This window comes from Betta splendens, chromosome 1 (genome assembly GCF_900634795.4).
Source record: "Betta splendens chromosome 1, fBetSpl5.4, whole genome shotgun sequence".
Classification (NCBI taxonomy): Eukaryota; Metazoa; Chordata; class Actinopteri; order Anabantiformes; family Osphronemidae; genus Betta; species Betta splendens.
This window is the reverse complement of record NC_040881.3, coordinates 5898530-5915592: the sequence shown is the minus strand read 5'-3', so window position 1 is coordinate 5915592 and position 17063 is coordinate 5898530. Positions and strand designations below refer to the sequence as shown.

The 17063-nt window shown below is 49.5% G+C and overlaps 1 protein-coding gene across 2 annotated transcripts in view; it reads right to left on the bottom strand.

Annotated features, from left to right (window-relative positions):
• The window catches only part of si:dkey-27h10.2 (uncharacterized), a 36108-nt gene that overhangs the window by 17811 nt on the left and 1234 nt on the right, over positions 1–17063 (bottom strand). For both annotated transcript variants that reach the window (XM_041072504.2, XM_029162191.3), the window contains exon 2: positions 16961–17047. The gene's annotated coding sequence lies outside the window, so the exon portion shown is untranslated. The remainder of the gene's footprint in view (positions 1–16960; positions 17048–17063) is intronic.

Genomic DNA, 17063 nt, shown 5'->3' with positions numbered 1-17063 from the left:
GTGTGTGTGTGTGTGCTTTGAGCTTTGAGCTTTGAGCTCCAACCGTATTTGTATTTTGAGAAGTGAGACCTGCAAGACTTTGGGACTAACGCCAACATAGATGTGCATCAAAGAGTAACATGCACACAAACTTATTTATTATTTATTTCATGAACCACAATCAGTAACGTGTCGACTGGTAGCTCCCAGCTCGTGGGACCGGGCTCTGAGGTCTGGGTCGGGTCCTCGAGCCTCTGTAAAGCTGTAAACTGGTCACCTACGAATGGCGGCCTCGCGATCCGCCGGCGACTCGTCCAGGACGTACCGTGCTTCTCTCCCAGTGACAGCTGGGACCGGCTCCAGCCCCACGGCCCATACAGGAAAAGTGGTTACGATGATGGATTGATGTCATTATGGGTAAAATACCGATGCCGGCAATCCATTTAACATTGCAATGCGGAGGAATGCGGCTACTTTCTGGTGTTGCGTCTGCCATTCACGTCTGTTTCTCCATGTTCTCCTACGCTTTTATGTCCTTTATGTCTTCCGTTAATGTGTGTTTCTTGGAAGGAAATCCAGCACACAAGCCCTTGAGCGGAGGGCCCTCCGGGAGAGGACGGCCACGCCACACGGAACCCCACACCCCTAACCCACTCTTAGCCCCCTTCTCAAATTAGATCCCAGGTCTAATCAGAGACAGCTTGGCGATGTGGGTGGAAACTAGCCACAAACCTCATCTTCAAATGGCTTTTGGTTGCAGCGAGAGGCCCCCCTGTTCTGTTGACTGGGCAGGATGGAGCTCTGTACGAGGCACTCTGAATGCTCTTGACCACACAATGGAAAATGGGGGAGAGACCACACAACAATGACTTCCAACACAGCAGCTGACCTAAGCTCAGTTACAAAGTGGAAACCTGCAGAGAGACCTCCAGGAGAGCCACGTTCTCTACTGTACTTTAGTAGTAGAGTTTTGGGTGTCAAACGCAAATGTAGGGTTGACTTTAAAAGGGGAAGAGGAGGTTGAAGGTCTGACAGGCCAAATGACACGACTTAAGGCCTTTTCACACCTGGGTGCATTTGCTCTGGCTGAAGTGCTGTAATTTTTAAACAAGCACCAGGAAGACGCCCCCAATCTCCCATAGATAGAGACACGCTGCAAAATAAAGAGAACCCCGGATCCCGACGCGGCCGCGAAAACAAACTGCAAATATAGTAGCAGCGATTCAAGGTCTGAAGACTCAATTGTCGATGTCAGCACTAAATTAGACAGCAGCCGGGCCGTGATGAGCCCCACTAACCCACTGGGATGAAACGCAGCAAAAAGAAAACAGTGGTGCATTTGTGGCAGCCTCTCCTTCGGCGAGCCTCGATGATTATCACGTTGTGTGGAAGCCTTCATTTTGTTCTCAATTGTACGACAGAACCAAGCCAGTTTCCCTTATTACTCCGGTAATGATAGATTGCTCTGGCGGGGAGCTCACGTCCGGCCTGCCGCTTCGCTACCTCCACCGTCGAAGCCAGAGCAAATGAGTCCTTATTTAAATCTTGTCAAGGGTAAAATTGGGCCCGTAGCTAGTCATTACGAAGTGGCACATAAAGTCTAATTTGGGTCATGCTGCGGTGGCCTAGAACAGTGCGTTCAGTTTTGACTACTCCCCATATGTCTGTGTGAGATTGAAACAAATGTGGTTATTTCCACCAGTGACAAATGGAAATGTGTAATGGCAAGCGCTCTCTGCCTCAGGATGTTTTTCTATCCTCTAACCAATAAACATGAAGAAATGAAGAACTCCCACCAGTCAGATGACTCCTGGATGTTTTCTATGAACAATAACTTAATGTAGACATGACACCAACGCTAAGTAATAAGTCGTCTGCATGTCGCATAACTTGCTTCCTACTTATAGGCATTTTAATAAAAGACATTACATATTCCCATGTATTAGGTCATTAATTAGGACTTCTTCGTAGCCATGGCCCATCTCTGGTGAATGTTGAGTGCTCATCACAGCCACAGAACCACTGCGACAGGAAAAAACCCAATCAACTCCCCTCTAAAATACCGTGAAAGGAAGCATAGTAATGTCTGTCACAACCCAGGACACGGCGGAGCTGCCGACAGAGGCCTCCAAACCCAAACACCGCGGGCACCGGGGCCGGGAGCACGACACGAACCCAAACAGGCGGCTGTTCGCGCCAGGGCGGCAAACAGGGGAGCGGGTCCAAGCGGCGGAGGCCCGCTTCAAAGCGCCCGTTTCATCTGTTGAGGAGGTCCAGAGATCAGAGGGACAGGCTCCGAGGGGAAAGTCGCACACACGGCCGGTGTCACGGGCCAAAAATAGCGGCCCCGTCGCCTCCCTGACTCACTGGGAGCGCAGCAATTAACGGGAGACGGTTTCAGCCACCATCGTGGCTGAAACCGCAGGGCGCACGGCGGCGACGGGGCCCAAAACAAACGCTCCTCAAAGAGGGACCGGGTGGCAGAGGGGGGATTACGCAGGGGAGGCGTGGGGGATGTGTCACACTTGGAAGCGAGTGCTATTAGCAAATCCTTCCATGGAGCAGGAGAGGGAGGGAGCAGGAACACAGGACAACAAGAGGTGAAGCAGCCGGGACCACGCTTTGCCCACTCAATACGAGCCGAAAGCTCCGGCGGCTGAAAGCCAACTTTTAACCTCTGCTGCGTTTTCTCCCACTGTCACGCAACCTTGGAGGTCCGTTGAGCAGCTACACCGCAAGAAATCCCCCGTCGGCCGTAACGGGCGCCGGACGTTGAATTACGCCGCCTGCACGTCAAGCCGTTCACCTCCCAGTCCTCTGCAAACAGAGCGCTCACGTATCGGGGCAGAACCCGCTGAGCAAATAAATGCCGTCACCTTTCGTCGCATTCCGAGTCCTATGGATTCATGTCTGCACGGAGAGAAAGACGCACGGGGCAGCGGGGCGAGCGAGACAGGCCGATGAGATGCGGTGAGCCCTTAAACCTTCCATAGATGGCCACATGAAAATCCCATAACATGTTTAGTGGGGAGGATTGCTGGGGATCAAAGGCAGAGCAGCGAATATGAGTTTGTGTTCCTGGCTCGTGGAGCAGGGGGGCTGTCATACCAGACAGGGTGAGCACATACATTTCCTTGGGCCCTGGGCGTGTGCTGGGTGGACTCATTACTCACTGTGAGCCCTCGGCCCGGAGTTGATGGAGAAGCATGTGTCACGCCCACCGCGCTGTGTAATCCCTCCCGGGGTGGCGGAGCGAGCTCGTAGCGGCGAGCGCTTTGATACGAACGTGGAACCTGCCGCGACGTCAAGAACGTCTGCGCGGAGGAGGGTTGAAGGTGCAGGTGAGTGTTCAGAGCTCAAAGTGAAGCAAAGAACAACATGCGAATACGCTCCAATATGTGATCTCTCACTGTTTTATTCACACCTTCGTTGGCCTAAAGCACGAAGAGGAGTGGCCTTGCGCCGTGACTCGGGCTGCGTAATTGGGCTCGTCCCCGGGATTTTGTCTCTTTATCAGGAATGCTCACAAATCCCCGTGAATGACATCATCGGGTTCTGGGGAGTCGCAGCCAAACCGACAGCGAGCGAAGCAGCACCGAGCGCAGCATCCAGATCCAAGCCCTCAGCAGTCGCTCGCTCAAGCCAGCAGACCTGGACACCAGCAGAGAAAAATATGCCAAACACCTCCCTCCGTCCTCCACCCGTGCACCCCCCCTCCCTCACATCCACCCCCCCATCCCTCTCCATTATTTCTGCCCCTCTCCCTGTTCTTGAAAGCTTGGTTACATCATCCCCCAGTGTCCACAGTTCAATAATGCCTCTGAAATCTCCCACTGGCTACAAGACCCGGGGGGGGGGGGGGGGTCTCACATGGGGGCGACGTGGAAGAGTGCAGGAATAACGTTGGACATTTGTTGAAATGCTGACGTTTAAAACGCATTCTCTGTCCCCTTATTCCCTCGTAATCCCTCCAAGTAGATGTGTAGTGTAAGTGTTTGTATTGACTCCGGCAGGTCAGCCGAGAGCTGCCCCCCCCCCCACCTCCCCTGCACCATTCAGCCAGAGAGGGGGGGGCTGCGCTCCATGCAGGCCCGGCCATAGCAGACATTTTTGTGGTGAAATCATTAAACCCACGTGCAGCCCTCTCTCTGTGGTCACTGGGGGTCGTGCTCCTCTGCCTTTAGCTGAATAAATCATAAAGTTTGCCGGGGGACCACACAAGAAGCCGGCCCAGCGCGCCCAGCACAGTCAGCCCATCCAGCGTGCGCGGCCAGCGCGCAGACACATGCACACCCGTGGCCCCAGACCCTGTTATTCTTCAGAAAAACACCAGCGCAGCGCCAGAGACGCGAGCAGCTCCCCAGAAACGGGGGCCGAACGCGGGAGAGACAACCGGCGCAAAATGGAGCTGCACAGAGAAGAAACAGATGCGGCAGGAAGCGCACAAAAGCAGCAGACGGGAAATGTCTCAGGAGGAACTCGAAATGAAGCACAAACACGGAGAGAATATAAAAAAGATGTCAACAACATTTGCTAATAACATCAGACCGGACAGACGTGAAAAAAAAAACAGCATATTTCAGAGCAGGCTCAGGAGCGTCATAAAGGAGAGAGATGTCCTCTCCCCCGTCTGCATGACCTCGCCAGACTGATCCCTCAGACAAGACCGGAGCACCAGCAGAGGAAGCGGCGTCCTGTCTGAGGATCACATGCTGTCTGGGTTAACGCCCAGTGAGGTCCGGCTGAGAATGTGCGTACGTGTACGTGAGCGTGCGTCTGTTCGCATGTGGGAAGCAACGATCCACGGTTGAAAGTGTCACTGGGACGCTTCTGTCTGCAAACAATGAGGAACTAAATACGTTGAAAGTAACTGTGATCCAAATCTAGGGATTCTCAGCTGTTAAAGTGAGGACGCGGCACCGAGCGAGGCGGAGGAGGAGGATGAGAGAGCGCAGGTGCAACGAATGATGAGTGAATGGATGAACGGAATAGGCTTCAGTTTGTGCTGACAGACACTTTGAAACACAGTGTTCAAAGTGGCAACAAGCTCCAGGGCCTCAAAGCCTCATCATCTTCACCGCAACACAACGTCACCAATAGCACGACGCCTGGAGCATCTGTCTTGAGCAGCTCTGGTTGAGGTTCGTTTTAGAGCCTACATTTGAATTCCTGGTGAAATAACGTTATGCATCTATCCGACCAAAGTCTGTTTTTTTAAAATTCCTGCTTTGTTGTCTGCTCCTCCTTCACCTCAGTCACCTGACTAAAGGTGGGGGGTCATCATACGTGTCACGGTGAGAAATGTAAGTGGCAGAGTAGCCTGGAGACAGAGGAGAGGCCGAGGGTGGAGGGTGAAACTCTAGCCTCGCCGTTAACGGAGGCCACGGCGCCCTCGACCCCGGGCCACACAGTTCTGGGTGAACTTTGCCCCGTGACCACAGCAGTGGTGGTGGGTCTGCACACACACACACACACACACACACACACACACACACACACACACACACACACACACCCTCTGGCTTCCAGCCATTACCTGGAGATTGTATCAGTGTCAGTTTGTGGGGGATTCTTGCTCCCGGGGGTAAAGCGCAGAGGGCAGGCGCCTGATCTCCCTGTGAAATGTTAATGTGGAACAAAACAGGCTGAACCCGGAGTGTAGCAATATGCGCAGGCCTCGTCCGCCGGTTATGAAACCGCTCCCTTTAGCATCGCTTGGCATGCGACCAGGCCCAAAACAAATCGCGCAGCTTTGAGTGCTTCGCGGGGCCTTTTAAGCACAGATTGATGGTTCCGTGCGCCGCAGCATATCTACAGCGCTGCGCTCTCATTAAACCGAGACAAAAATCTGCAATCCAAGCTGCAGCGAGCGTTCATTAGTGCTGGTATTTCAATTTTGAAGACAGTAAATTGGCCACGGAGCGCTCCTAGCTCCTTATCAAAGTCTGGAAATGCCCTGCTTTGTTGAGCGTTGAGTTTATCTGTTCTGTAATTGCACATTGTAAAACTGTCTCTCCGGGCTTCTTGCAATCCCCAGTGGCCAATGTAACCATCTGGCCCTCGCAAAGATCTGAGCAGGAAGTTATGCGGGACGTCAGCGGATCGGACCTCAGATAACGGAACCTTTACCTCACGTGGAGATTTGTCAGCGCTGAAGTACCTGCGTGCTTGTTTCCGAAGGTGCAGGTTTTAATGTCGCAGCCGATTCTAAGCTCCGCTCCACAGTCTTCAAAGGTTTGTTGGCATCAATGCACTGCTGGATAAAAGAACACGCACGCCGCTCCGCGACTGGACCTGGTACAAATGGTTGATTGGATCAGAAAGTACAGGTGGATGCAGCACACAGACCTTCAGTGTAGGCAGCACCTGCTGCATCCCTGCACAAACACAGCTCCATTATGAGCCGACGTCTCCACTGCAGGACTATAAGGAAGTCTGCATCTCCAGACCTCAGAGGATAAAACGATAGAAGGTCGGAGGGGAGTCGCTCCTAACTCTGCACAGATCCTTCTTTATGCTCCTGTTTATTATGCTCCAAGTAATCCATGCCTTGTGTATTGCACCAGCGCTGCCATATGTCAACATCTTCCTGGTGGTTTGCAGGGCTCCAAACCAACAGATAGGCTGCACTGAACCTGCCATGTAAACGTTATAAAACACATTCAGCAGAACTATAATTATTTACAAAACCAGATCATGGGAATATTTGAGCGGAGGAAGGGGGATTTTATTTTCTTTTTGGACATAGTTTGTTGCTCAAGTTTGTTGCCCACAGCATTTGTGGTAAAAACTTTATTGGGGTATATATTTTACGAGCTCCTTGGTATCGTGGCACTTTTGGAACCACTGGTGGAGATGGAAGGAAACACGTGTCACTGTTTCACTTGCCCAGCGTTTCCTGACAGACCAGGCCGCGTGTCCACATTTCACCTTTGTGCCTTAACGGTCTAATGGAGGGTTCTGCAAAATTTAGTCCACCTTTCTGCAGAGCAGGCGTGGCAAGAGACGGTGGGGAGAGGGGTTGTTGATGGGGGGGGGGGGGTATTTTTGTGAGCTCCCCTACAATGCTCCACCTGTGTCTCAGCCATACCCCAGAGGACCACCCACTTAGGGAGAGAGAGGGCAGTGGAGAATCCTTATAACCTCTTTGGGTGGGCAATAAGGCCTCGCGCTGGAGGAGAATGTTTCAGACAACTGAAAGAGTCTCTGCGAAAGCTATCGCAGCGCTAGCGAAGAATAGCAAGTGGTGTGAATTAAAGACGTGTGTGTGTGTGTGTGTGTGTGTGTGTGTGTGTGTGTGTGTGTGTGTGTGTGTGTGTGTGTGTGTGTGTGCGTGCGTGCGTGTGTGTGTGTGTGTGTTTGATTACAGCTCGTAAAACGTGAAACAATTCCCCACATAACAAAACCAAAATCCAAGTGTGACAGTTTCACCAGTGGCGGCCGTAAACAGTCACAGTTATAAATAAAAGGGTTGTGTTTGGAACATTAAACGCTGGCAAATGAAATTACAGAATGAAATTTGCGTTGTTTGCCGTCGTGTCTGATGAGGATTAGCTTTGGTGCTTACCTGAGGTCGAGGGTTTGATCAGACTAAGACCACATATAAAGCTGGGGGTCACTCGTTATCAAAGGCCTGTTTGACCCTGAGGGTCTGAGCTGTCAGGGCGTTTCAACACGAGGCTCTTAACATCTGCGTCTTCACAGACATCGGTTCATCGCATCTCCAGGTCTCTCTCTGCTGCTCCTCGAAGCATTCCGCTGCGATTTTAAAAAGGGAATCAACACTAATGCATATATAAATGTCAATGCACACATTGCATCAATCGCTGCTTCACTTCGCTGTGGTTGGAGCCCAGTGTGAATTGGACATAATGGAGGTGTGAGGATGAGCATCTGGATGTGTTTGCTTGTATCTTCCTTTGCTTATGTGTGTGTGCGGGTGATTGATGGCTCGAGGCCTCCTCCCCGGTGGTCTCGCTGGGCTCCAGCCACTGTGCAGTGACCGCTGCTGCCGTCCCTGACCCACATCACCGCATCATTGACACCAAAGCAGCCGCCGGCACCGTCTGAACACCCCGCTTCGTAATGAGCACCCAACAATAACCAAGAGCAGCGCCGCGTCCACAAACTACACGCCCGAGTTTGTTTGTGTGTCGCCGACGTGTCGGGTATCGTCTTACGAACGGGGCGAGCGGCGCTGCGCCGGCCGGACCTGCGGTGCATGTGTTAAGTGGCAAACACGGGGAGGATAAAACAGGTCAGGAACACTATCCCATGGTCAAATAAACAGAGGTGTGTGGGGTCTGAAGAACAAACACACATTCATTAGGTGTCTCGGTACCTCCCGACCCGCAGTGTTTGAGTAGTGACGCACGCACACACACACACACACACACACACACACACACACACACACACACACACACACACACACACACACACACACACTGCCCCCAATAAGACAATCAAACAGCTCCATTGACCCTTAGCTTCTCTGGGATTTGGAGTTTACACCCCAACATGGACGGCCCATTCCTGTTTACCCAAAAAACCTGACTGATGGATTGTATTGTTTGGCCTTTCGCAGCTATAATTGACTCTGTTGTATAGGTTAAAGCTTGGGATATATTCTGCAGACCCCAAACATGCCACACATGGCCTCTGGGTCAATAACACTCATATCGGCCCAGGGCCCCTAAATGGTAAAAGGGTCAGGAGCGCGCGTCACCGGCTCGCTAACGACATCAGTCGGTGGTGGTGACTTCACCGCATCTCAACCCCTCGGTTTCGTCGCTCCTGAACCTGAGACAGAAGCTCATACAAGTATTTACCCAAACCCCCCAGCAGCACCCGGTAAATATTTAGCCAGGACTCCACATCCTGACACGCAGCCAGTCAAAACAACCTGCTAAACAATTGCCCATGCACTGGATACTGCGCTGCCTCCTTGATTGTGTCAATACAGCATGCGGCCTGAAATGCGCTGCGATTGAGCCAATAATCAACAGAAATATCAGACCATTCTTTGAATAAGGTCACAAACTATTCAAAAACGGGTTGCAGCCTTTTAGTGTAAATGAGTATTCAGGCTTTACTATGTGTCAGGATGGAAAATAATGCTGAGCGGTCGACAAAGACGGGTTCGAACACATGACACCTCTGTGTTTGGCCGCTGGTGGAGTTGTCACACTTGGGTCCGCAAACATTTGCTAAAACATCACTTCCTCCCTTCTGCCGCCTCCTAATGAGGCTGAAGTCGCGGTGATTTAGGGATGTTCAGCATTTGGAAGTTGCTCTTGGAAACCGTGTCATTTCCATAAAATAGAGTTATTCTTCATAGATTCCACGCTGGTGGTCTGCTGCAGTGACAAATCAGCACGCAGCTCACGGCAACGAGGCTGTGTTTGAGTTTTCCAGCGACTCGCTCCTTACACTTACAGTCTGTACATGCGCCACTGACAGACAGGTCGCCGTGGGACGCACATTCCCGAAACGGCGAGAAATCATGTTTGCTTTCCAAAGATGAAGCCGTGTTATTTGGGGCCAGTCACTGACGCCACACTTGTGTTAGCTAATTGGCAGTAGCTGTTGCACACATGTTCCTCTGGCTCCTTCAGTGCTGCGTGGTGACTAAAGTCCAATTAAAGATTTACAGTGCAATCCATTATAACCTGGCGCTTCTCACCGCCGCTGCTCTCAAAGTCGCCTTTAAGTGAAAATATTTCGATCTCGTTAATTTATTAGTTGCAAATATGTTTGCGAAGGTGGGGTCGGATGCCTCAGCACACTGCTCCTGCCAAGGCGCCGCCTCGTCTCGGCTGCTTCGGGGCTCCTGCGTCTTGTGCCCCTCACTCAACTGGTCCCACTAACACTCCTGGTCCCGAGTCATCTGATTTAGTCAACGTCTCTTCTTCTCTGAAGCCTGTTGCTGAGTCTGCATCTGGGGGACACATATCCACCTGTTCCCGGTCCCGTCTCCCGCTGCTTCACTTCCTGCCTGTGTTGGCGGCCTTCAGCGTTACGCCTCATGATTTTAAGGATTTCTTTTTGTCTTTGGAAACTCGATTGTAAGCTGGTTGCGTAACTGCATGTAAACACAGCATGTGGAAGCTTTTTTTCTATTGAATTCATCTTTTCTCTCCCATATCTGCCTTGCATTTAGTCCTGTTTTGCTGCTGAGTGGTGTCTGGTTTACATAATCCTTGACAGTCAGCTCAGGATATGACTGAAATGCATGGGCAGACATTTGTTTCTCATGTATCAAGTCATCTGTGTGACCCAGTAAGTTAAAAAGTCTGCAGTTTTAATACCTCATGAATATAGATCCACCAACCAATCACAACCTTAAGAGAGATACTGTAAAAAAAATAATTTTATTTATGCAAGCAAATAAATTCTAATTTACTGCTCATTCTAGTGCTGTAATGCAAACCAAATGTTCATGCGGCTTCGTTAGAGCAGGAAACAGAAATCAACAGACAACAGAAACACCCTCCCTTAACTAAGTAAGTTCAAGTTCAAGAGTGAGCATTTGTGACGGGATCCAACCGCAAGTGCGCTGTCCAATTGAGCACACAAATATTTGGAGTACACAGTGATACTTGGCAGTCTCTTTCTTCTTGAAACAGTACGCAGGCCACAGGTTGTGAAAGACTAGCAGGGAAGAAGAAAAAATCCACATTCCCAAGGAAGGACAAGTGTTGAAATGCATGTGAACGTTGCACTGGTGCACAAGTGATTTATGATCAATCTGTCCTCTAATCTGCTCACTGGTTTGTCTCACCGTTGTGGAGAGACTGGTCAGTTTCCCCTCGGAAAGAGCCGAATGCAGGGAGATCGTCTAGCGGGCCGCAGAAAATAAAGGCTCAGTTCATTTAGCATCTTAATAAAAACCATGCCACATGGCTTCTACGTACTGGCCTGTAAAATCATAACAACCCCACTAATCAAAGACATTGTATTTAGGGAATACTCATTCCAGTCGTGGCCTGATGCTGGCAAGACACTCAGTTCCTCTTTTTATAGGCCTCTGCCAAAGGCTTGATGAAAAAGCCAGCGTTTTACAGTACATGACCGCACACTGTAGTTCCATGAGCACCAGTGTCGAACACCTGCTCGTGCAGGCCACCATTGGTCCAACAATCCTGCTGCTAACAATTAGGATGTGCGCTTCAAAACACACCACTACAGAAAGGAATGGGTCCGTCAAAGCGACTAAGCTGCTGTGGAGGTTGTGGCTCTCTTTGTCCAGGTTTGTCCAGACAGCAGAGGTTAAAGGAGTCAAACGAAGGCGACGGAGCCATAGATCAACAGGGGGGAATTGTCGGTCCATGTGTTTGAATGTAACCTTTTGATTAAGAAATGTGCCACAAATCACGCAGAGAAAGCTTCCGTGGTTTTAACTCACCAAGCAAACAGCGAAAAAGCCAAGCAGAGCTCCTCCCTCCGAGATGAGAGAATCTGAAAAACAATACTCATCTTCTGTTTTTCATACTAACTAAATGCTATGAGTTGTTTTTTTTATGCACTTACACTGTTAATTTATGAGGGCATTGTCACGACTAAACTGTCTTTGACGGGGAGTGGATGGAGAAGCAGCAGAGGAAAACATCTTATCTGAGTCTTTGAACGTACATTTCAAGTCTCAAGTCAAGTCAGTGTACTTAAAGTCCTTGGTGGTCCAACACTATCAGCTTGTGGAATGTACTGTAGCACAGTGGGGACTGAACCAAAGATTTCTGCTCTGTATCTTTGCAATTAGCTGAAGATAAACTTGGGTCTAAACTGTTCTGATTTATTCTTTGTTTCCTAAATTATTTACAAAATGATCTTTCCCACAAGAAAGTACAAACATGTAGCCTGTGTTTATGGTCACTGACTTTCATTAATTTGTTGTCTGCTTTAAAAGGCTGTGGGGGGAGAATAAGGATAATGAGGCAGTGTTTATATTTATGAGTGCTTAGTGGTTATAGGCCTGCAACTGTTTGCATGTTTTGTGCTCTTGTGCAAATTGCTCTACGTATATGTGCATGCGAGGCATCTGCAGGCTTCGGAGCCTGTGAGAAACAACGGGCGTCCATGTGTCAGTGTGACACAGAAGGTTTGAGTAATGGGAGAAGGACGCACACTGGCAGACGGGCCAGTGACCCCAGTCGTCTGAGATTAACCCTGCTGAGAGAGGTCTGAGGCCTCGCTCACCCTCCTACGAAGAGTTCTGCACCAACTGGAGGTTTCAGAAGACAGTTTATCAAAAAATAAGCATGATTACTGCAAGTCTTGATCTTATCCTGCATCCATTAACCAAATCATTTGTATGAAGTCTCAATGGAACTAAAAATATATCAGTCTTTTTAATGTGTTGAATGTTACATAAAGGAAATGGTGAAAATGCACCTGAATGTAAATGCAGCATTTTTAAACAAAAGCAGATCTGCCACATTATTCAATAATCTCCAAGCTGTTGCATCAAAGCTACCACTGAATACCTTCCCTGGCTAGTGTGAATCAAAAAGCACAAAAGAGACCACAGTTTGAGTTACATTTAGACAGGCAATATGAAAATATATACTGTAATAACTGGGCAGTGTTTTCTAGCAAACGTGGCTTGGACTAAGTGAAAGGGATTAGAACAAAAACATCCTGACAGGGGAGGCTGGCACTTTATAAAAGTGACTCATACGCGGTAATCGGATCCCAGACGAGGGGGAAGTTTTCACTTTAGCTTTTTGAATTAAAAAGAACAAGGTCCAGACTTGGAAATATTACGCTGAAATGAGACCTCCAGACTTTTCCCTGGGACAATAAAACACAGTGGGTTCTCAAACAGCGACCTTTGAATCAACTGAGTCCACACCGCACCCAACGGCGCTGTCAACGGTGCCTGAGTGGTTGCGCTGCGCTGCACTGTACTATCGAACCAATCATCTCTCCAAACTCCTGCTGTGGACCACCGTGTGAGCGACTTCTCCAAATAATGGAGGTGAAATACTTTCCATTTGCTTATTCGAAATACGAGTGGAATTGATTAATCAGGCCCGTCGCTGTGCTGAGCGAAGAAGTTCATTACACGGAATGTGGCTGCTACACTGCCGGACAAACGATGTTTCCCAAGTCCGTACATGCTGTCGTGGTTCGAGAAACACAAACCTGGAGAGAAGGTGTCAGAATAACCTTTTAGCATTGGAAATAAATAGCACTAGGCTGTTTCACCATTCGATATCACCCGTTCGCCTCGTCTCTCTCTGTGCAGCAGATTCTAACGCTTTCCGTCATGCTACATATTGTCACCTGAGCCGATCCACTCAGAAGCAAGTGGATAGCCAGCTAGGCCTCATTTATCAAACACCTGAGACAGCGCATCTCCACGGAGTCCTCTCAGATGCCGTGAGACGAGAGCAGCGCCCGGGAGCTGCTGGGGTCCACCTGACGGGGGAAGCCTGACGGGCCAAGCAGGAACAGATGGGCCGAGGACGGGGCGGCGGGGAGTGGGGAACCGAGGAGTCCAGCGAGGAACAGACAGAGAGCGCATCGGCAGTCGGGGACCACCATCGTCGCTGCCCGCACCAGAACACGCCTGCCACCGCCCTCCCACCCATCATCTCCTCCCACCAAATTCATATGCAGCAGTGATTCTGGGCTGTAATGAATCTGCAATTTGCACACATATGTACACTGCCTTACATGGTACTACTTGGGGATCTGTTTAACCCCCATGGAAACATTTACAAACAGGCGACCCCAAAGAGTCATCAATCTGCGCGTTAAACTCTTACTTGCCTTCGGGGATTGTGCTTTTCTCGATTATGAGGTTCAGAGGGGACCGAAAAACCTCAGACAGGGACGACTCGGAAATAGTCCCTAAAGGAACCATTAGGCCATTACCAACAGGACAGCGCTATGGTCAATTGAATCTCTGTCTTCTTTCTGATCTGAAGATAAAAATAATCCTGATCAAAGTGAAGTGAGATAATTGGAACCTTTGAGAGTCAGATCAACAGCTTCTGAGGCTCCTGAGTAAGAAGGGTCATTTTGCTGTGTGTGTGTGTGTGTGTGTGTGTGTGTGTGTGTGTGTGTGTGTGTGTGTGTGTGTGTGTGTGTGTGTGTGTGTGTGGGCATGTCATGTTTGCATGCATCAGCCACCAAGTATCACGTAAACAGTTAACAAGTCACTTGGTCTTGTGGACTTGTGCAACCCGGTATGCGTCTCGTGCCACTGAGCCAGGCAGCGCTGGGTGGCTTCATTTACTCATGCCATGTGTACACTTTAGCCAAACAAGGCCTAAGGACACTCCAGGGTGGTACAGAGGAAGGAGGGGCGAGGAGGAAGCTGGAGGCGAGGTAGTGTGGTCCAATGGTTGAGGCCAGTGATTTAGAGGCTGTTGATACCGGGCACGCAGCCCAGCCTCAGTTGCTGACTGGCCGTAGATGACGCTGCATAAGTCACTGCACTTAAAATGTCCTCGTTTGTTTACATCTGGCCAAGTGGAAATCAGGTGCGCCCGCACAGCTGGAAGCCGCTACTGGATCCGGCGTCCTCGTTTCGCCCCTCACCGTCGCTAAAGCTTTCGTAAACAATGGCAGACGCTCGTTGCGCCGCTGTCGGGACTATTAATGCCGCCGCGAATGCTTTCGGACTTCTGCGAGCCTTGGGGTGCGCGATTGCCAAACGCGGACCATTAAAAAAGGTGTGAGAGGAACGCGGCGCTGCTGTGAGCCGCGCGCTCGAACCAAAAGTGCACATGTGGTCAAAAAGGCTGCGAGCAGCGAGCTGACATCAGTGGTTTCACGTTGGTGGTGAAACAGAGAAAACGATATGAACTTCCCCACGCTACGTTTGGAAGACTAATGTTATGTTATGCACTGTTATGTGTGTATCTATGGGGTTATTGACTCAGCATCAGAGGATTAGATCTCCTGGCAATGTTATGGTCAGTGATGGAGTCCCTGATAGACAGCGACATCAAACACTAATGTTTAAGAAATGTCACAGGCAAAGATCATTTTTCTCGAACTTATTCGAGAATTTTAAACAGATTCCAGCTTTTACAACCATTTGGATAAGACGTTCTGTTCTGCTCGTGTCCAGAAATGAAACCTAGTCTGTTGCCGCTTCAGAGAATGACGCCTGTTGGATCCCGAGTGTTGGACAACGCTCGGACTCATGAACTGTGAGGTGTGAGGTGATGGTTTGGAATGGAAAGACCTGAACAAGCACAAACGGGCTTCCGTCATCCGTCCGACCAACGAAATGCTGACTCACGGAGCAAATAATGCAGAAACAGAACGGATGGAGGCAAACTTTCAACATCTCGCTGGAGCCGGCAGTGACGGCTCCCAGGGCTCGTGTTGTTGATCCTGATGTGGTCGCGCGTGGACGTAACCATGACGTAACCAAGGACGTTCCCTCAGAATCCGGCGCCGAGCGCTGAAGAATTCCCCCACTGACGGGACGGAAATAAAAAAGACGCGGCAGGTGGTTTTTTTTGAGAACTTGATCTAATTAGCAAAATTAGAGAAGAGGGAACCACAAGGCTCACCTGAAACAGTGCAGTAGTGCAATAAAAGTAACCGTTGTTTTGAAGAAACAAATCCTCCAATAGCGGACTCTTTATGGACTTGTTTCTTCGTGTGCGTGTACATGTGTGTGTGCATGAGCCTGGGCCTCGCTGGGACTATGTCATCTTAGAAGCGTGGCCTGTCCAACTGTGACTCTCTCTAATGGCCTATCTCTCCCAGCAGATGTACTCTCCTCTGCTCCACAGCTGCAACCCACATGTTTTCACGCTCTTTGACAATGCAGTTATATTCCTTTCCTCTGCTCGGAGCTCTGGTGTTGGTGGTAGTGGCTGTGGCAGATCCGTGCCCTGCATATGATTCTGTCCCTTTACGTCCACAATGCAGCAGTGGCCCTTTGGCTAAGCCTGGTCCTGAAATGTCCCCCGTTGGGTAACGTAAAGAATGTAGAGGGTGGGGGGTCAGATCTGGCAACGTCTGCCATGGCTTCATAGCGCACACACTCAGTCATTTCCATAATTGCCCACAATCAAACCAACCCCTCCTGGATTCCACCCGCTCCAGATTCCTGTAGATAAGCTGAGCTGGGGCTTTGCTGAGTGCCAGAGACCCCCAAGTAAGAACAGGTGCTGCTAATGTAACTGATTTCAGATTCTCCTTGTCTTCAAAAAAAAAAGGGAGGGCTGTTGTTTTTCTAGTAATTGCAATGGTTGTACGTTCCCTTTCAGGTCTCTCACGTGACTGGAGGGGAACTGAAGGGCAAGACATCGCTGATCATCAGGTGAGTGATTCATGACAAATTTCCACTGACCGCAACACATGTAATTCTTCATTCCGTGGCTACTAGAATAAACCTTTCAGACCATATTTAGAAACAAAGTCAAACACCCATGACACAGTTTGTGAAGTAACGTAATATTCACAATTTTCATACTTTCAGTAGCTTTGCTGAAGCAGCCATTGCCATCACTGACGGGGTCCAGAGCAAAGTCAAACGAGCGCAGCTGTTTTAAGTCGCGGAAAATCGCACAGGTTGTTTACATAAGTTAATGTAGAAACTATTATGCACAAAATCAGAGAAACAAACAACACACTCACCAATCAAAATCATTTGATATTAGGTGTTTTGTTTTTTAAATCTTAATATTATATAATCTTGTACAGTATGTTTTTCCGCATACTTTAACTTAATTCTGTAAGTTAAAGTAAAGTTTTTCATTCATCAGTGGCAGCACAGTGATAAAAAAGCTACAACAGAATAGTGGTATGTGTCTCTCTTTAAGCTGCATCTTTTACCACTCACTCTTCAAACAGAGTCATTATACTTTATTATTATATTATATTTCGTTTACGTGATACATTAAGGGCTAAAGAAGATTGTGGCAGTAATTTTCGGTCGATTGGACTCAACAGGGAGCCTCCCAGCGCCTCCACTCCTCGCCTTCCCCTCTGCCAGGTAACCGCTTACCTCGACGTGGACGCGACTGTGGCCCCATGCGCGCTCCCGCGTCATACCCGAGTAGTACGTCATCGTGCTCGCTCCTCTTCTCGCGCGCTGGTTAAAAAGAAGG